The sequence below is a fragment of the Pogoniulus pusillus genome, chromosome 31 (genome assembly GCF_015220805.1).
Source record: "Pogoniulus pusillus isolate bPogPus1 chromosome 31, bPogPus1.pri, whole genome shotgun sequence".
Taxonomy (NCBI): Eukaryota; Metazoa; Chordata; class Aves; order Piciformes; family Lybiidae; genus Pogoniulus; species Pogoniulus pusillus.
This window is the reverse complement of record NC_087294.1, coordinates 5,861,987-5,883,318: the sequence shown is the minus strand read 5'-3', so window position 1 is coordinate 5,883,318 and position 21,332 is coordinate 5,861,987. Positions and strand designations below refer to the sequence as shown.

Here is a 21,332-nt window from a genome sequence, read left to right as displayed (position 1 = left end):
TCAGCTTCATGGCAGGAACCTAGAGTGGTTCCAAGGAGTAGCTGGGCTCGAGCATCATTTAAGTCAAGTGCTTGGAAAAAAAAAGGAAGACCCCTTCCCTTCTTTTTAACAACCTGCAAAACTTCTTCCTCATTTCACCATAATACAGTCATTGTTAAAATTTGCAGGGGGCCAAAATCTTCCAAAGTATTCCATCTGGCACAGGTAAATTGTCAAAGACCACAGATTTCATCGTCTCATGAACAGACTGTTCCTAATCACAGTATCACAGTATCACCAAGGTTGGAAGAGACCTCACAGATCATCAAGTCCAACCCTTTACCACAGAGCTCAAGGCTAGACCATAGCACCAATGCCACGTCCAACCTTGCCTTGAACTGCCCCAGGGATGGCGACTCCACCACCTCCCCGGGCAGCCCATTCCAGTGTCCAATGACTCTCTCAGTGAAGAACTTTCTCCTCACCTCCAGCCTAAATCTCCCCGGCACAGCTTGAGGCTGTGTCCTCTTGTTCTGGTGCTGGCCACCTGAGAGAGGAGAGCAACCTCCTCCTGGCCACAACCACCCCTCAGGTAGTTGTAGACAGCAATAAGGTCACCCCTGAGCCTCCTCTTCTCCAGGCTAACCAATCCCAGCTCCCTCAGCCTCTCCTCGTAGGGCTGTGCTCAAGGCCTCTCCCCAGCCTCGTCGCCCTTCTCTGGACACACTCAAGCATCTCAATGTCCCTCCTAAACTGGGGGGCCTGTCTGAGAATATTTCATGCCATCAGCACCACACACTGCAACAATCAAAAGTTAGCTCTTCTGATCCTGCTGTTGTATTCTCCTGTCACTTACAGGGATGTAAGTCATAACTGAATTCACAAAGCTAAGAGAATGGCATATATAATAAAGCAAATAAAAACCAGACCTTGTTTTTCACTTCAACCCAGCACCCAGAAAAGTACAATTGACAAATAATGTTTGTAAAATTAAACACTTGAAGAAACAAAGAGAAGAGTTATCCTACCTAAATGTCCAGCCATTTCCAACCCCTGGTTGGTCACTGGAAACAAAGAAATTGCCACTATTTTCTACAAATTACCTGTCATCAACACAGAGAGATGACAGCATTTGTTTCAAATCACACTGTATGCTATATTGGCAAAACTTTCTTACGTAAAAAAGTCACTACAGTTTGGGCTAGAGAAGATTCTTTCCCATCTGGGAGCTGAATCTGGTTTGGTGTGACTATTCCTGTCTGTTAATTTAGCAGTATAAAGTATAACTGTACATTCTTGGCATACTTACTGGGGATGCTGGCATCTCTGTAACCAGAACTGCTTTCAGAGTTGGGGAAAAAAAAAGACTGGGCAATTCACAGTGCACTAGAAAAATGATGGGCAATTCAGTGTTTTAAGCAACATCTCTCAATGGTGCTGAATAGCTAAAAGGGAAATAAACTGAAATATAGAATCACAGGATTAATCAGGTTGGAAAAGACCTTCGAGATCATCAAGTCCGACCTATCACCTAACATCGTCTAATCAACTAAACCATGGCACTAAGTGTCTCATCCAGCTTCCTCTTAAACATTTCCAGGGAGGGTGACTCCACCACCTCCCTGGGCAGCCCATTCCAATGGCCAGTCACTCATTCTGTGAAGAACTTCCTCCTAACATCCAGCCTAAACCTGCCCTGGTGCAGCGTGTGACTGTGTCATAGAATCATAGAATCAGCGAGGTTGGAAGAGACCTCCAAGATCATCCAGTCCAACCTAGCACCCAGCCCTAGCCAGTCAACTAGACCAAGTGCCTCGTTCTGTCACTGGTTGCCTAGGAGAAGAGACCAACCCCCAAGGCACAGTGCTGTGACAGTTGCCTCTGGTGTTCCTTTTAAATACAGGAAAGGACAATATAAAAATCCCAGACACTCGTCTCATTCATGCCCAGTTAAGCTGAGTGGAAAGCAGATCAATCCCAAGCTTCCTCATGTATCTGCTCACCTCAGCTGGCACAAAGCAGGGCCAGAAAAGGCAGAGGTGAAAGAGGAAAAGCCAAGAGGCTGAGCGGTGTGGGGAATCACAGGGAGCCACTGCTGCTTCTGCTCTTGGGGCAGCTGCACGGGGGGAACAATGGCTCTCCTACGGCGCTGCGTCTCCTCTACCTCATTTATCGGCAGTGCTGGATGATGGGTCAAGAGGGCAGCAGACTTTGGGTGCACAACCCTTAAATGCTTTATCAAAGATGGCACAAGGCCATGGACTACAATAACACAGCAAATACTTCCTTTTGCTGCAGAGCAGACAAATTCCTTCCTCCCTGACGGCTGAATCTGAAGCTTTCGGTTCACGGCTCAGAGCGTGTGCAAGTTCTATATTCACCAAACATACGTGTGAAAAGCTGTGCTTTCCATTCCTGAGACTGCTCAGCTGGGAACATTCTCACAGAAATGGAGAGTCAGCCTTATCTCTGCTGAAAGCCTAAGCACTCACAAATGTGTAACTCCAGAGATTTATGGGGTTTATAGACAATAAAAGATGGCATGGTTCACTCCTATTCAAAGTACAACTACATAGTAAGAATGGAAAAATAATGTAGAACTGTGTATCACAGTATCACCAAGGTTGGAAGAGACCTCACAGATCATCAAGTCCAACCCTTTACCACAGAGCTCAAGGCCAGACCATGGCACCAAGTGCCATGTCCAACCTTGCCTTGAACAGCTCCAGGGACGGCGACTCCACCACCTCCCCGGGCAGCCCATTCCAGTGTCCAATGACTCTCTCAGTGAAGAACTTTCTCCTCACCTCAAGCCTAAATTTCCCCTGGCACAGACTGAGGCTGTGTCCTCTTGTTCTGGTGCTGGCCACCTGAGAGAAGAGAGCAACCTCCTCCTGGCCACAACCACCCCTCAGGTAGTTGTAGACAGCAATAAGGTCACCCCTGAGCCTCCTCTTCTCCAGGCTAACCAATCCCAGCTCCCTCAGCCTCTCCTCGTAGGGCTGTGCTCAAGGCCTCTCACATACCCATCCAAACCTTTCATACTGGAAGAAATATATACTGATATGATAGAAAAGTCCCCCTATCAAATGGAAGTGTTGTCCCTGCTGTAAATGAAGGTTAATAAAAGTAATAGGATTTGTGATCTGACAAGATCCTTCAGTGCTAGCAGTTTAACAATGTTGTGCTACCCACTGCCAGTGAATTACAACTTAATGAGATGTATGAGATCATTTGGAATATCTTCATGACATCAAAATATGCAAAACAAAACCAAAGCAGGATTCAGAATGTTCTGAAATAAGACATGGGTTTGTCCTAGTTTAGAGCAGAGGTAAAGCATTTCAGAACCTTCTGCCTTTTAATCATTCTTCCAACCAGTTTTGTCTTCTGCTCCCCCTTAGCTGCTTCTTGACCTAGAGTATCGTGATCTAACTGCTATAAATGTGACAACATCATTTAATGCTCCAACAGGACAGGAAGATGTGGCCTCAAGTTTGTTTTCTTAAGGCAGCAGTGAAAAGAATCTCCGGAGAAACCTCTGAAGGACCATTTCAGCTCCCTTACCAGCCAACTACAGCATCAGCAACAGAAGACCACTTAGCTGCCCACCCACACAACCCCAGAACGTGAGGAAATGCTACAATAACGGAATCACTGATTAGGGCACCAATAGCTAATACTGAACGTTAACTTTCCCAGTTTGGAGGATCCGAGGGGTGTGTTCACATGAGAGCAGTGCAGCGGCCGGGGCAGGTTCCGCCGCAGCGCAGCGCAGCGCAGCGCAGGCAGCATGGCAGTGAGCGGTGCCGTCCTGCCGTGCGCTGCAGCAGCCTGCAGGGACACCTGCGCCTTCTGCCGCCGGGTGCGCTCAGGCAGAAGAGATGGGCACAGACAGACCTTGCCCTACCAAAAACCTTACGGCGTTTTGCACTGCAGCAGTGGAGTTGCATCCTTTTAATCAAACTACGTTTTGCAAATCTCGCCACAGACTTTTAACTTCAGCTCCTCAGAACTAAGCAGAATAAATGTTGCATATCTTCAGGAAGTGGAAGGTCTCTGAGCAGAGGCATCTCAACTCTCTTAGAGCCCTATTCAACAAACAGCAGTCATCTCTAATTCAGTCAAGCTATAGAATCATAGAATCAACCAGGTTGGAAGAGACCTCCAAGATCATCCAGTCCAACCTAGCACCCAGCCCTAGCCAGTCAACCAGACCATGGCACTAAGTGCCTCATCCAGGCTTCTCTTGAACACCTCCAGGGATGGTGACTCCACCAGCTCCCTGGGCAGCCCATTCCAATGCCAATCACTCTCTCTGGGAAGAACTTCCTCCTAACATCCAGCCTATACTTCCCCCAGCACAACATGAGACTGTGTCCCCTTGTTCTGTTGCTGGTTGCCTGGGAGAAGAGACCAACCCCACCTGGCTACAACCTCCCTTCAGGTAGTTGTAGACAGCAATGAGGTCAGCCCTGAGCCTCCTCTTCTCCAGGCTAAACACCCCCAGCTCCCTCAGCCTCTCCTCATAGGGTTTGTGTTCCAGGCCTCTTGCCATCTTCATCACCCTTCTCTGGACACCTTCCAGCACCTCAACATCTCTCCTGAATTGAAGAGCCCAGAACTGGACACAGCACTCAAGGTGTGGCCTGACCAGTGCTGAGTACAGGGGAAGAATAACCTCCCTTGTCCTACTGACCACACTGCTCCTGATGCAGGCCAGGATGCCACTGGCTCTCTTGGCCACCTGGGCACACTGCTGGCTCATCTTCAGCCTACTATCTATCAGTACACCCAGGTCCCTTTCCTCCTGGCTGCTTTCCAGCCACTCAGTCCCCAGCCTGTAGTGCTGCTTGGGGTTGTTGTGCACATCTCAACTTCAAAAAAAAAGTTATTTTCATTATTAGCCATCATTTGTACTGAAAAGCTTCTAAAACAATGCAAGTGCTTGCACAGCCTCTATCACCCAGGAACAGAACCAGAGACTCACAGGGGCTGGAAAGGACCTCAAAGGATCATCTAAGTCCAAACCCCCTGCCAGAGCAGGATCACCTATACCAGATCACACAGGAACACATCCAAGTGGCATTTAGATTCTGGACTTCAGTGGTCACCACACTACTTGTAAAACCTCTTCAAAGTCTCACTATATCAAAATAAGAGAGGGGGAAAGAAGCACAAATCCCAATTCCTGAAGACCACTTGAAGAGAACACTACTGGAGATATGAATTGCTGTAGGCTGTAAGATTCAGTCAAGCTGCATGGCAGAAGAAAGGAAGAACTTGAGGCCACACCACTAGAGATCATAATCCCTTCCTAGGGAAGCAAACCTGCACATAGGTAACTTGCCCTCTGAGTATTTTCAGGCCTTTTTCAGGCTGTAAATCTAAGACTGGCATCAAAGTTCATCGTATTTCGAATGTATTTTCCATCTGAACTGAGAGGTGCTTGAGGAGTCACAGTGATGTGGAGAAAAACATTTCTGATATAACTTCTCTCCTACACCCACCTTCAGCTCATGGCCCAGCACTCTGCTCCCTTTTATTCATCAAGGTAAGAAGAAGCTAGCAGTCGGAGGAGGGAAGAGATCAGGAGCCATATGGAGCTAGAGTCACTTTGCATTCTGTGTTGGTGAGTAGACACAAAAAGAGATGAATTCTGGCCTGCCTAAATTCCTATTTTGTCAATAAGCATTCAGGTAATGACTGTGAGAGTAATTCATTTTAAAAAAGAATGTTTTAAAAGGCAAACACCACTCTATTAAAGAAAACCCCAAATCCTTACAGAGACACCATTCCAATCCTGACTTACTCTTTCCAACAAGTCCAAGATCCCAATGGCATGAAGCAGGAGGTTCTTAGAAGCCTGCTCGCTGGGTTTATCTTCTAAAGCTGGTACAAATGATCAAGACTCCAAGAGACTCTTTCTGCCCCAAACAAGTCCCCTGGAAGCAGGGCCAGGTGACCAGCCTGGCTCCCTGGGCTGCACATGCCTGAGCTGCTCATAAAGCAAGCAAGCAGGACTCCCTGGTTTGCATACAGTATCTTGTAATGACAAAGGCTATCGAAACTAAAGCATTCACTGCTTTTGCTCTCTGTAGTTGCTGCACCTACAAATGTGCAGTTTCACTTCTCAGGCTTATTCAAATTATCCAGCCCTCATGGGTCTGTGAACCTGAGCTGCAAGTCTCAGTGCAGAAGGGGATTTATTAAAAGCCTGTCAGTGCATCTGACTGTGACAAAATGCTAGAAGAAAAAAAGTCATGAAACACATTTCTGAACCTTGGATTATGCTTGGCCTGGATCCAGCGGAGACACTTGATTTCCACTGCCTCTCCTATCACAGTTTTCTGCCTCCCCAAACTGTGATCTAAGACCAGCATACAACAAAGGCAGGAGGACTGCATTGCAAAAGAGTCTGTGAGAGTCAGTTATTCCATTAGTCAGAAATTGAAAAACTAATTGAGCCACTTCAGATGCTCACAGAATGCAAAACTCATCACTTCCATCCAGGGGAGGCCAAAGGGCCTTATTTGTAACTATTGATCCCAACACGTGCCATGGCAGAGAGCTTCTGGACTCTGCTCACAGCTCTGAACAGATCTGTGTCCAGACTTCTGCATTTTCTAAGCTCTTTCAAAATAGCAATGAAAACACATACTCACCTCACAGAATAGAGGCTTCATCAATGTTTCTAACTCACTCTCAGCTTCTTAAGTAGACAGTCCTGTAAGAGGGCAGAGTACCATTACTTAGGTTTGACTTCCTTTAAAAAAATAATCATCTTATCTCTTTCTTGGTATTGGTAAGAACCTGGCAAAGTGTGAATCCAAGTCAGCATCTCTGTTTTCACAAACCTATTCCAGCATGTTCAAGGAGAGACTCTCCTCATGTTTCCCTCTTGTACACTTCTACTTTCAGACAGTGAGGTATATTTGAAGGTTGCTCTGTGTGCTGCTTGTGGCAAGTCTATGGAGGGACAGGGGAGATACGAAGTTAGCCTGTGTGATCCTGGTATCTGCTGTCTCTTGCTTGGGAGGTAGGATATCAATCTACAGTGTGAAACTCCTCCCCCCACCAGAGAATTCCATGTCCATATACAATTCCAGCCAGAAATCCTAATCTGGAAATCTGTCATTTGGGAATGGAAAAGAGATGAGGTTAGGATGACTCGGAGACACAAAACTCTTCAGACTAAACCCTCTGCATCACACATACACTCAGATCACATTCCTGTATCTTCCACAACACATACCATGAGCCTACAAACAGGGTCAGGAGATCACAAGCCAAGTACCACACATCTAAACCTGACCACACAACAACCCAAAATGTGAGAGGATTTTTAAGATCAAACCCTCTTTCTTAAGAACCTCATTTCTTCCTGGTCACACAGTCTGGTGCAACATGCAAGAAATGGCACTCTGAGGCACTGTGGTGTCTTCTGAACCACTGCCATTACCCAGGAAAACCCCAGGAAGTGGTTTGTATGAGGAGCTGGACCTGACTTGCGTAGCTCTCAGCTGATGTCAGAGTACGCACAGCGCAAAGCCCTAACAATATGGACATTGTGAAACCAGGCATAACTTTCTCTTATCTTCTGCAGTTTGGGAAATCATTTCTAACCTGGTGACTACAGAGCTTAGGAACAAGACAAATGGTTAATTATTCACTGTGAGCTTCATAATTAATCTCTGTTTCAGGCCCAATCTTTGTATGCCCGTAACAACATGAAGATCTTCGGTGAGGGAAACAAAAGCAAGAGCTTTTGGACCTCCTTCTGCAAAGCAATTCATTTTTCCATAAACAGTTACTATTAAACAAGGACAAAGCAACAAACCAGACAGCCATCTGTGTAAACCAATTTTAAAGGGATGGTGACCTCATAAAATTTTTCACACACTCTCCATTTAACTTCTGCCACCCCATCCTGCCCCAGCAGATGCCGAGCTTGAGCAAGGTCTCAGGCAAGCACAGTGCTTCCTCCTTAGGGAAAAATGGTACTTTAAGGCTGCAGAGATTTAAAACCTGTGAATGAGCACATCAATGAAAATACCTCAGCAGACATGGAAGCAAGACAACCTCCTGGCAGCCCATGCAGCCCAGAGGATGTTGTCACAATGAGCTGCACTTCATTTGCTAGATGAGCTTCCTAGAGGTATGAGGTCGAGCAAGCACAAGGATTCAGGCCAACAGCAATAACACAAGCCCTGCTGAAGTGTCTCCTTATGACTTGGAGAGAAACCTGCACAGAGATGGCAACCACAATAGAGAGGAAGACACTTTGGCCACAACAGCCCCAAGCAATGCTACAGGCTGAGGACAGAGTGGCTGAGAGCAGCCAGGAAGAAAGGGACCTGGGGGTACTGGTAGATAGTAGGCTGAAGATGAGGCAGCAGTGTGCCCAGGTGGCCAAGAGAGCCAATGGCATCCTGACCTGTATCAGGAGCAGTGTGGCCAGCAGGACAAGGGAGGTTATTCTGCCCCTGTACTCAGCACTGGTCAGACCACACCTTGAGTGCTGTGTCCAGTTCTGGGCCCCTCAATTCAAGAGAGATGTTGAGATGCTGGAAGGTGTCCAGAGAAGGGCAACAAAGCTGGTGAGGGGCCTGGAACACAAACCCTATGAGGAGAGGCTGAGGGAGCTGGGGGTGTGCAGCCTGCAGAAGAGGAGGCTCAGGGGGGACCTCATTGCTGTCTACAACTACTTGAAGGGAGGTTGTAGCCAGGTTGATCTCTTCTGCCAGGCAACCAGCAATAGAACAAGGGCAGACAGTCTCTAGTTGTGCCAGGGCAGGTCCAGGCTGGATGTTAGGAGGAAGTTGTTGCCAGAGAGAGTGATTTGCCGTTGGAATGGGCTGCCCAGGGATGTGGTGGAGGCACCGTCCCTGGAGGTGTTGAAGAAAAGCCTGGATGAGGCACTTAGTGCCATGGTCTGGTTGATTGGATAGGGCTGGGTGCTAGGTTGGACTGGATGATCTTGGAGGTCTCTTCCAACCTGGTTGATTCTATGGCTCCATGACAAATTTCCTAGCCCTAGAGCAGAACTCATGAATCCAAACACAGCACAGCTATCCTGTACATACCTGAGAAAGCCACAGCATCCACAGAGACTTCTGCCTCTTAAGACTTGAAACTAATGAAACATCAGGTAAATGTGCAAAACAAAATATGAAGTAAAACACCCACAAGCAAGTGCAAGTACCCAAGGACATGTCTTGGACCAGGCCACTTGCAGGGCCACCCTTTATTTCATTTACTGAAGTCAGTCAGAGCCACTCGAGATAAAAGCAAGGCAGTCAGAAGATGTTGACGATCCCAGACCATTGATAGCATAACCTAAGGAAGTGCACAGACTCCTTTACAAAGGCACATGGACTGCAAACATTACAGTATCAAAGTAACTAACTGAAGGAGCTGTGCATCCTCTTCCCATTTTGAAGCATCAGAAGAACATAACAGTACATTAACTTTATTTAATGGTGGAAGAAAGAATACACTTCTCCATTACATAAAGATTATGTTTTCAATCCAGGCAGTGCAAACATGGTAAAAATGACCTCCCACAGTGCCAAGGCTTGTTACATGGACCCTTTTTCTCTTCAGCTTGCATTTACAAACAGTCATTACTGTTCACCTTCCACAATGCCTTATATTTGTGTTCCTGACAGTTGTGTTTGCTTCGAAATAGCAGCTGTGTGGTGAAGGTAACTTGTCCACTGCTGCAGTAATCATACATACAAATCATACATATAAAGTGACATTTGTCTAACTGGCATTTGCTGAACACAGGGGCTTTTTTATTGGCAACCTCTTCTTCACAATGGAATCTCCTTTCCATCCTTAGAGAAGAACAAACCACTCCTCATGATGGCCACAGGAATACTATATACCACATACCAATGAATACTATTAAAGATTAGCCTTAAAATGCAGAGTAGTATTAACAGCTGTCCTGAGAATTTGTTACAGAAAAAGGAACAATCTTGACCTTTGAGTCCATGTTTTAGTGCCTTTTTTGTATGCTTCAGAACAAAAGTTCAGGCTGTGTCTTGTTTCAATTTGTCACACCTCCTTGCATGTAAAAGTGAGGAGAGAAATTCAGACCACAACTGCCTTCAGTCTTGCTGTGTCAACTGATCACAGAATCACAGAAACATTCAGGTCTGAAGAGACCCTCAGGATCAACAAGTCCAACCAATAACCCTAAAAGGTTCACCCTAAACCATATCCCCATGCACCATATCCAAATGACTTTTAAACACATCCAGGGTTGGTGACTCAACCACCTCCCTGGGCAGCCCTTTCCAATGCTTGACCACTCTAAGCATGATGCTGGCACATGCAGAGTATTTCTCTGCTTCCTTTCATCTTGCCTTGGTCACTGCTTAGAGTTTCTACTCAGCCATCTCCAATAGCTCTCCAGTTGGCTGCCACATTATGTGTAAACATTCAAAAAGAGCTTAGGAATGATTTAAATCTACACTGTCCTGGCAAATGGTCAACCCTTGAAGAAAATACTGCTGACACAATGGAGTGGCAGAGGGGTTTCTTAGCCCACCGTGGAGATGTCTCATGCCTCCTCTCATGAGGCTGGAAGGAATGCACACCACTCGGTAACATACCTCTGACTTTCCATTTCTCCTATATAAGCATCTTGTTATCAGTCTTTATAGGGAGGGAAAATGAGAAAGGAAATTCCTGGAAGAGATTGCAATTGTCAAACAAGGTTTTGATATCTTCTACACAGCTGAAGCATTAATTTTTTGGCAGCACTGTCAAAAGTCTAGGAGGGCTTCCTGGCTGCAGTGGAAGAAACAGTACATTTGGTTCAACTACAAGCTGTGTGCTTTTTATTTTTTTACAATCCATATGAAAACAGACTCATTATTCATTTTTCTGTTAAGTTGTGGTTTTGCCCTGCAGTTTAAATAGTATTTTTTGGTAAGACTTTGCAGTCTCAAGAAAGAGCTGTAACTTAGTGCTTATGCTTTATAATAAACTCTTGTTTAGATTACAAAGTCAAACCAGAACAAACAAAAGAAAGCTACAAATGACAGTTTTATAGGAAGTCAAGGAAAAGATTCATGTGTCTGAATATCTTAGTTGCAGTATGGTAGGCATGACCATTATTTCTTGCAAAGCCAAGCTGTAGCTTTAAAGAAGTGGAAGAAGGCTACTCTGGGAATAGACCATGGATATATGACTCAGGCCTCTAGAGTTGCTGGATATAAGCAGCACACAATTTTAATGCAAGATTCAAGTGTTCTGGGAATTTTTAAATGGAGCAATGGCAAAATATGACAATGAAAAAATCTATTTGGAGTCTTCAGTATACCACCATGCTGGGTTTCTGCATGTGCTAGTCTGAAGCTAGCTAGAATGTTTTGCTGAGGAGGATTAGACCACAGGTTGTGCAAGAGAAACAATGGTGAGGTGTACTTCACTCATAGGCTTGCTGAGGTGTATAAGAACAAGAGTATAAACATAGATAAGGCATTCGGGCACTGCCTGGGCTCTGGGCTGCATTTCTCTCTAACCTCACCCTCTGTCTCTCTGATTAATCCACCTGCTTCCTACCCCCCCTGCCAACCCTCCATTCTTCCTTAGGGCACAAGGCAAGGTCTGGGGTAAGGTAGAGAGGGGTGGGAGAAGGTGGAAGGGCATTTGGGAGCCCCTCTGGGGGACTCAGGTTTCTGGGAGGGCTGTTGTGTTTCTGTATTGTCTATTTCTGTCTATAACTGTACATCCTTTAAATACCTGCTTGTATGTTGAGCTAAGCTGTAAATATAAGCTTCAATCAATTTCCAGAGCCAGCTGAGTCTAGTCTGGGTGATTTCCAAAGTGTGGGGGGGTGGGGAACACCCAAACCACCACACTGCAAATGCCTCCCTTTGTGGTAAAAAGTACCAAAAACGTGCAGGAAGAAGCACTGCAGTGAGATAGGCAAGAAAGTGAAGTTCTTTTAAAAGTGATCATGGAATACCATGAATTAGAATATAAAGGAAATGGCCAAAATCTATTAGATCCTCTTGTACTTAAACAGAATCATAGAATCAACCAGGCGGGAAGGGACCTCCAAGATCATCCAGTCCAACCTAGCACAGCCCTATCCAGTCATCTAGACCATGGCACTAAGTGTCTCATCCAGGCTTCTCTTGAACACCTCCAGGGACAGTGACTCCACCACCTCCCTGGGCAGCCCATTCCAATGCCAATCACTCTCTCTGGGAAGAACTTCTTCCTAATATCCAGCCTAGACCTACCCCAGCACAACTTGAGACTGTGTCCCCTTGTTCTGTTGCTGGTTGCCTGGGAGAAGAGACCAACCCCCACCTGGCTACAGCCTCCCTTCAGGTAGTTGTAGACAGCAATGAGGCCCCCCCCGAGGCTCCTCTTCTCCAGGCTAAACACCCCCAGCTCCCTCAGCCTCTCCTCATAGGGTTTGTGTTCCAGGCCCCTAACCAGCTTTGTTGCCCTTCTCTGGACACCTTCCAGCACCTCAACATCTCTCTTGAATTGAGCAAAATCTATGCAGCATAATTTACAGTGTTTTCTCCATGTCACTTTTGATTTACTCAATCTCATCAGCTCTGCTGTTTTTCATCAGATCTTCACCATAATAATTTTATCCTTTTCCTTTTTTTTTTTAGTTATTGCAATGTTCTTTTGCACCACTTTAATCTTTACACCTCTTTGAAACTGCTACTACCTTCTAGGTGGCTTTGATGCTTTTGCCACTACGGTATCTAATTTAATATCAATCAAGTTAGAAAATGTTAAACTGAAAAGAGCAACTGATCTGATTTGCAGCTTTGCTCCCTCTGTAACCAGTGTCAAGTTTCTAGAGGAAGGAGATCTGAGCTCTAGGTTAAGAGGGTGAAAAGTCACCACTGTTCTCATTTAAAGACAGCACATGGCCCTCGACTTCAGGGAGGAGAGCAAAACAACCTCAAAGCTTTCTATTCTCTTTACTCAATGTGATGCTTCTTGATTTGGTTACACTAAGAAAATCCAGTTACTGTTACTCCTCCTTGCACATTAGTGAAAGAGAGTTTAGTCTGGAGAGTTTTGTGTCTCCGAGTCATCATAACCTCATCTCTTTTCCATTCCCAAATGACAGACTTCCAGATTAGGATTTCTGGCTGGAACTGTATATGGACATGGAAGGGCAACAAAGCTGGTGAAGGGCCTGGAACACAAACCCTATGAGAAGAGGCTGAGGGAGCTGGGGGTGTGCAGCCTGAAGAAGAGGAGGCTCAGGGGGGACCTCATTGCTGTCTACAACTACCTGAAGAGACACTATAGCCAGGTGGGGGTTGGCCTCTTCTCCCAGGCAACCAGCAACAGAACAAGGGGACACAGTCTCAAGGTGTGCTGGGGGAGGTACAGGCTGGATGTTAGGAGGAAGCTGTTGGCAGAGAGAGTGATTGGCATTGGAATGGGCTGCCCAGGGAGGTGCTGGAGGCACCGTCCCTGGAGGTGTTGAAGAAAAGCCTGGATGAGGCACTTAGTGCCATGGTCTAGTTGACTGGCTAGGGCTGGGTGCTAGGTTGGACTGGCTGATCTTGGAGGTCTCTTCCAATCTGTTGATTCTATGATTCTCTGGAGGGAAGAGGAGTTTCACACTGTAGATTCATATCCTACCTCCCAAGCAAGAGACAGCAGATACCAGGATCACACAGGCTAACTTCATGTTTCCCCTGTCCTTCCATAGACTTGCCACAAGCAGCACACAGAGCAACCTTCAAATATACCTCACGGTCAGAAAGTAGAAGTGTACAAGAGGGAAACATGAGGAGAGTCTCTCCTTGAACATGCTGGAATAGGTTTGTGAAAACAGAGTGACGTTGAGATGCTTGAGCGTGTCCAGAGAAGGGCGACGAGGCTGGGGAGAGGCCTTGAGCACAGCCCTACGAGGAGAGGCTGAGGGAGCTGGGATTGGTTAGCCTGGAGAAGAGGAGGCTCAGGGGAGACCTTATTGCTGTCTACAACTACCTGAGGGGAGGTTGTGGCCAGGAGGAGGTTGCTCTCTTCTCTCAGGTGGCCAGCACCAGAACGAGAGGACACAGCCTCAGGCTGCACCAGGGGAAATTTAGGCTGGAGGTGAGAAGAAAGTTCTTCACTGAGAGAGTCATTGGACACTGGAATGGGCTGCCCGGGGAGGTGGTGGAGTCGCCGTCCCTGGAGCTGTTGAAGGCAGGATTGGACGTGGCACTTGGTGCCATGGTCTGGCCTTGAGCTCTGTGGTAAAGGGTTGGACTTGATGATCTGTGAGGTCTCTTCCAACCTTGGTGATACTGTGATACCTGACAAGGAATTTCATTTTTCTAGCTGAGTTGCTATTATTTCTAGCTAGCTGGGCAACAAATCACAGTCACACTAGAGAAACAGAAAAGCCAGGTGAATTTCTGGAAAACTCCTCAGTGCTACAAGTCTGTCTGCAAAGGGACAAAGTCATGACACGGAAGTACAGACACGTGGCAAACTCACCAGCAATGTTGAATGAGTGCCTTGTACTACACATGTTATTGTCATGTAAATCCTTCACAACAGTGATATTTTTGAAGTATCACTGTACTGTCAGGTGTCTTGACATTAGCAAGGCTCCTGGGGATGTCAGCGTGTGGCATTTCTCTCTCACCTCCTTTACACCAAGTTTCTAAGCCAATCTGAACACCCTGAGAAGGGCCAAGATCTGCCCTTTAAGACTTTAAGCTGGATTGGAAAGAAGCTTCTTCCCTTGGTGTCTCCTTGTGGACCTCTTTACCCAGGATAACCCTGTTCTTTCCCCACCTCCTCAGGATTCACATGCGGCTCTGCATCTGAAAATGGGAAGCTTGGAGTGCTTGTGGCTGCAGGCAGATGGACAGGGACCTGCAGTAAGCCACTGGCAGCACACCACTTGTTGAGATGTTTGAGGTCCTGCAGGAAAAACGCTCGCTTTATGGCACCAGAAATAGTGCCAACAACAAAAATCCCTACAGGGATCACAATTCTGAATCTATCCAGGAAACCAAACAGGAGATGAAGAAAAGACCTTACCACAGTTTACTGGAGTTGATGCTGAGCTACTAACATAAAAGAGGCACCCTCTCATCTGCCACAGCGCACAGGCTGCACCAGCAATATCCTCCTCCCCTCTTCTTCCCTGTGTGCAAACAAATGAGTGGATTCCTCTCAAACTAACTCAGTGCCAGTGCCAGGGTAACATTTACAAATCTATTATCTTACTGACAGTCTGGTCCTGCATCTCCCTCAAGAAGTCTTATGCAAGTCATTGGCTGCCAGCAGGAAGGACTGAGCTGATGAGCGAAGGTTTCAGGGCCAAGGCTGTCAGGCACAAAGCACACAGAAGAGCTGAAGTGTTATCTGACTCCATTCACATTACTGTACACAGTATCATCAAAAAGATAGAAAGCTCTTCATTTATCCTAGCAAGTGGATGAAAATACCACAAAAAAGAGATAGAAATTAGGTGGGGTTTTTTTTCCTTGCCAACTTTTCTTTACATTCTATTCTCCTTACACTATTTCACTGTGTTGCTTTTCTTTCTCTTCATTTTTACTACTCCACTCACCATAAATACCAACAATGTTTATGAGTAACTCATTTTTCCTTGCAGGAAAATAATGTCTAAATGAGGTAATGGCTAACCCATATTTTCTTCATTACACATGAAGAAACAAAACCCAAAACAAGCCAATGAAACTATCCAAGCCCTTCCTTGCAGTATATCAAGAGGATGGGGCTAGACTCTTTCCAGTGTGGCCCAGAGAGAGGACTAGGGGCAATGAGCACATGCTGGGAAACAGGAACTCACATCTGAACATAAGGAAACATTTATTTACTTTGGGGGTGAAACAGCACTGGAACAGGCTGCCCAGAGAGGCTGTAGAGTCTCCTTCTCTAGAGATATTCAAAACACATCTGGGTGCGGTCCTGGGCAACCTGCTCTAGGTGAACCTAGCAGGGGGTCTGGACAAGATGATCTCCTGATGTTCCTTCCAAACCCTTCCATTCTGTGATTCACACAAGCTGATCCAAACTGGAATTTCCTGGTTATCTAGGAACTGGTTCCACTATTTTGGTGTGACTTCATGTAAACACAAAGATCACCTTGAGAGACCAAGTATTCTGTACTATGAGATGATTTTGAACTAACACAATTGAATACAAGCTAGATGTTAGGAGGAAGTTCTTCCCAGAGAGAGTGATTGGCATTGGAATGGGCTGCCCAGGGAGGTGGTGGAGGCACCGTCCCTGGAGGTGTTCAAGCAAAGACTGGATGAGGCACTTAGTGACATGGTCTGGTTGACTGGCTAGGGCTGGGTGCTAGGTTGGACTGGATGATCTTGGAGGTCTCTTCCAACCTGGTTGATTTTATGATTCTATGAAACATGTTGTGTGCCCTAAAGCAGTGAAATCATTGCTTTACCTTGCACTTCAGAATACTTCAGCAACATATAGCTGGGCCACAGCAGCAACATTCCTCTACTCGCATTAGTGATGTTGCTAACAGCTGAGCAGCACTGCCTGCTCCACATAGCCACTCTTCAAAGAACACAGAGCTGTCAGAAGGGAGGGCCACGGTCCAGGTGGCTTTGTAGCACCTTTGCTCTTCTTTCCACCTCACGACACCTCTTTATTCTCAGGAGTACATCAGCATTGAGAGTACTTTGCCAAAGCTATACTAAAGTCTTATATACTGATTCATTGTTAATGACCTTTGACAATTATCTGACACTACAGCAGCTATACAGAGCATGCAGTCATAGATTTAACAGGTAGGTGAAAGGTGAACTGTATTTAATCTTAAAAAACAAATCAAAATGAAGGCCCTGATACTCCTGTGTCAGATTCAGTTTGCACCTCCCAGGTATGGTAATTACAGTTCTGTGCCCACTGGGAACTAGCTGCACAATGAAACACCACCATGCTTTGCTGGAAGAGGGAAAGCTTTGCTGATGGGCTTACTAAAAGCTGTGGCAGATGCTTTGACTTCCAGTGATTGTGCAGTATCCCTTGCTCACAAGACCTAATTATTTAAAATGCCAAGATGAAATATCCTGTTCGTCATTGTCCAGGGCAACTGGCAAGGTTTTAAAGGTGACCACTGAATAGGCAGTCTCTTCAGGAAAAACAAGGCTTCAGCCACCACAGTACCATTCCTCAGTTGAACCTGTGCAAGCAGAACTGGGTTCCTGCACTTAAGACACTGAAGTGAACAGACTGTAGGCACATGGCCCCCAGCATCCACCTGCTATGACTTTACCACAGGATCAACATCTAAATTTCTTTGCTCCAGTGCTGCATCTCTGTCACAGCACACAGAGAGGTACCTACACCTACTGCCACACATCACTTTGGACTTCATCCCTCTGCCTTGCAGACAGCTCCAGTGTCAAGCATCAGGAAACAGCTGGCAACTTGCTGATGCTTCTCCTAGCAAATGACAACTCCTCCTGAAATGGTTTAAAGGCCCGTGGAGTCCTTCTGGAAAGCTGGTGGTGCTGAGCTTTCCCACAAACACAGTAAAAGAAAGCTAACCTTAAATACTACCACTGTCTTAAAATACAATCCCCTTAAAAGGTGGGGAAAGGAGGTCAGTATTAGCCAAAAGATGTTACTGTGAAGCTGGGCACGATTCCTGGAAAGGTGCAGCAAATAATGCATGCAGCATCATTAACCACTTTTATTTTTTCGAAGCAGAATATCTCATGAAAACTCAATTTTAATGCAAATTATTCAAGATTCACCAGGCTTTTTGTGCTTAACCTTTTATAGCTTTTGAATTACATAACCAGGTTGTCACGAATCACAAAGTCTTACTGAAGTGACTGCACACCAAAAAAAAAAGATAGAGGCTCAAAGGAAGAATGTACTTGTAAATCACACTTCAATGAAAACTTTTTTCATTCCCTCCTCTACCTTCATCTTTCAAGCCCACTTTTAATTGCCTTTTTTCTTCCTACTACTTCTGCACAAGCCCTATGAGGAGAGGCTGAGGGAGCTGGGATTGTTTAGCCTGGAGAAGAGGAGGCTCAGGGGTGACCTTATTGCTGTCTGCAACTACCTGAGGGGTGGTTGTGGCCAGGAGGAGGTTGCTCTCTTCTCTCAGGTGGCCAGCACCAGAACGAGAGGACACAGCCTCAGGCTGTGCCAGGGGAGATTTAGGCTGGAGGTGAGGAGAAAGTTCTTCACTGAGAGAGTCATTGGACACTGGAATGGGCTGCCCGGGGAGGTGGTGGAGTCGCCGTCCCTGGAGCTGTTCAAGGCAGGATTGGACGTGGCACTTGGTGCCATGGTCTAGCCTTGAGCTCTGTGGTAAAGGGTTGGACTTGATGATCTATGAGGTCTCTTCCAACCCTGATGATACTGTGATACTGTTGAATGCAGTCCTTAACTAGCACTCTACAAAAGAGCAGATGAGGAAACTTGCTTCAGAGCCAGTGCATGTGTTGCATTTGCAAGGAATGGAAAGGTATGCATGACTTGTACCTCTCAGTAAGGCCAGCCACACTGTGACAGCACATGCATTGCCTGCTGCAGGCAGCTTTACGTAAGCATTGTGTCAACAAATGCACAGACGTGCAGCACTGGCTGCTGCAGGAAGCCTGGCTTCATTCATTAACTACAACCTCTGGGCTACTACACGTGGAGGAGGAGACACGCAGGCGAATTGAAACAAAGCTCCTGTTTTCCCTCTGAAACTTTGCAAGTCTCAAAACCCTGCACAAAACTCAACCTGCTGCCCCCTGAGTGAAATGCCATAGTAGGCACTCAAAGGAGGAAGAGCCAGGTGAGGGTTTGTGAACCCAGCCTATGCAAAGGGCCACCTGCCAAGAGGAAGAAGTGGTGAGGAGGAATTTGGATCCAGCTGCTATCCTCCTTCAGCCAAACAATGCTGCACGACAGACAGCGTTATGGACTTTTGCTAATTGCTGGTCACATCAAGAGCATCCATGTCTGTCATTTTCACTCCCTGGTTGTCAGGAGAAGGCTTGAACCACTTCAGCACTCGAGTTCACAGACAGCTATCTCCTGTTTTCCTATCACAGTTGTATGAAAAGGACTCAGCTCTGGAGGGACAGGAAGAACCGAGGGGAAAGAGGAAGAAATGACCAAGTGCCTCACTGTAGGGCTGACTCAGGCTGCTAAATTCATCATCACAGGTAACACTCTCAAAAATCTTGAGGCTGTCTTGCAGCCTCGTTTCACATGTCAGCTTCTTAGAGAAAGGCAGAGCGAAAGGAGCAAGAGGGAATAGCTGCTCGACACCTGCAGTCCTTATTTTGGTTCGACAAAGCACTGAACGCCAGGAAATGAACTATGACCGCACGCTCAGTGGGTCACTGTGGCAGGCGCAACTTAGCCTTAAAACCGCACAGCCTACTGCACCTCCGGATTAAACCCAGCCGGTCCCTGGGTTAAGCGCTCCAATAAATCCACTCTCGGCTCATGGGCAGTAACAAAAAGGGTTAAGGAAACGACCAGGCTGCAGCTGAAATTGCACAGCACTTCCCTTCGCAGAGCTGCAAACTGCTGGGATAAACCACAACAACTGAGTGCCCTGAAGATCAGCCAGCGAAACCCATCCAGACTGCCGGGGAGCTCGGGAGAGTCAGGCAGAGCATCGCGGCTGCTTGGTGCTCCCCCGGCACCGTCACTTCCCCGGCGCTCCGCGGAAGCCTACCTTTCGGCTACGCGCCAGAGCCGGCTTCACCGCCTTGCAGCCGAGGAACCCCCCCTCCTTCCTCCCCTCCTCATCCCCCACCGGTGAACACCCAGTAGCTGGGTACTACCTGCGATGATCAGCAGAGTCATCCCGTGTCTTCAGTCATTCAAGGAATTTAACAGCCTGGAAATTCCTCTTGTCCATTATTTGAGGTCACAGATAAAAGCCAAACAGCAGCCGTGACTCCCATCAATCACAAGTCACTCACTGATAGAATGCATGGTAGGAGACCTACTGATGTAAGCTAGTCACCAGAGAAAATACCCACTGATGACGCATATCCAGGCACAAAAATAGTTACAGGGCCCCCAAAGGGATTATTCAACAGCCTACATTTAGATATTCTTACAAGAGACCCGCAGTCAGTTTGCTGCTGTTAGATGGCTGGAGAAGGCTGAAGTTTAAGTTTCCTCGGCAGACATAACCACAAATAGCAGGTTTAAATCAGCTACTGCAATTACAAGCTGCTTTGTAAATGTTAACAGTGCATTATAGGGATTAAGTCTAAATAGAATCACTGGCTATAAAATGCTGTACAGCCTTCGCTCTTGCTGTCTACCAAATTCCTTCTGTAGAGTAGCCAGAAATGAACACTGTAAGATTAATTCACAAATAATCAAACTTCTGCTACCCAAAAGCAATCTATGTTCTTAAAAAAAAAAGTATCAATACATATAGAATCAGCCAGGTTGGAAGAGACCTCCAAGAACATCCAGTCCAACCTAGCACCCAGCCCTAGCCAGTCAACCAGACCATAGAATCATAGAATCAACCAGGTTGGAAGAGACCTCCAAGAACATCCAGTCCAACCTAGCACCCAGCCCTAGCCAGTCAACTAGACCATAGAATCATAGAATCAACCAGGTTGGAAGAGACCTTCCACGATCATCCAGTCCAACCTACCACCCAGCCCTAACCAATCAACTAGACCATGGCACTAAGTGCCTCATCCAGTCTTTGCTTGAAGACCTCCAGGGACGGTGCCTCCACCACCTCCATTATCTGGATCAGCTTCTTCACAAAATACTTTCACCCCTGTTTGGCATTTACCCATCTAGTACTCAAAACAAAAAAACAAAAACAAAGGAAAAAACTGCATAGCTAATCTTTTTTTGCCCAAATCAAAGCTCTGTAAAGGTAAATTGTCAACCACGTGCAAAAGCATGTACCATGCTCAAGGTTTAAGTAGGGGCTAGAAAGATGACCCCCCAAGAAATCCATTCTAGCTTAAATTCCTCTATGATTCTGGGCAACTGTTTGGTGGGGGGGGTTTGGTTGCTTTGTTTGGGGCTTTTGTTTGGTGGTTTGTGGTTTTCTTTGCATTAAAAACATAATCTCTCAAATTAACTAATCAGATGGTAATCCTGCAATACTTCTGCCTCCTTCAAGTTTGGTGTCCTCACAGCAACCAAAGTCACAACGGAGCCACTAACACTGCTGATGGTGAAATACTGATTGCATCTCTGGCAGTATTTTATGTTTTACTTAACTGATTTTTAACAGCCAAGCCCCCTTTTCAGAAAAAAAAAACAAACAGTGCTTAGGAGTCTAAAGTTAATGCCTTTCTATTGCCTATTTTAAATCCAAATAAAGGAAAACCATTTAATGACTTCAA

General features: G+C 46.2%; 1 protein-coding gene across 9 annotated transcripts in view; it reads right to left on the bottom strand.

The window, feature by feature from the left end:
• Positions 1 to 21,332, bottom strand: part of HIVEP2 (HIVEP zinc finger 2) — a 187,511-nt gene that overhangs the window by 103,192 nt on the left and 62,987 nt on the right. For 7 of the 9 annotated variants that reach the window (XM_064169424.1, XM_064169423.1, XM_064169427.1 and 4 more), the window contains one exon: positions 6,645 to 6,706. The exons of 1 other annotated variant lie outside the window; for it this stretch is intronic. The gene's annotated coding sequence lies outside the window, so the exon portion shown is untranslated. Of the gene's footprint in view, positions 1 to 6,644; positions 6,707 to 19,784; positions 19,863 to 21,332 lie in introns of those variants that run through there. One more of the 9 variants, XM_064169430.1, reaches the window with a different exon arrangement.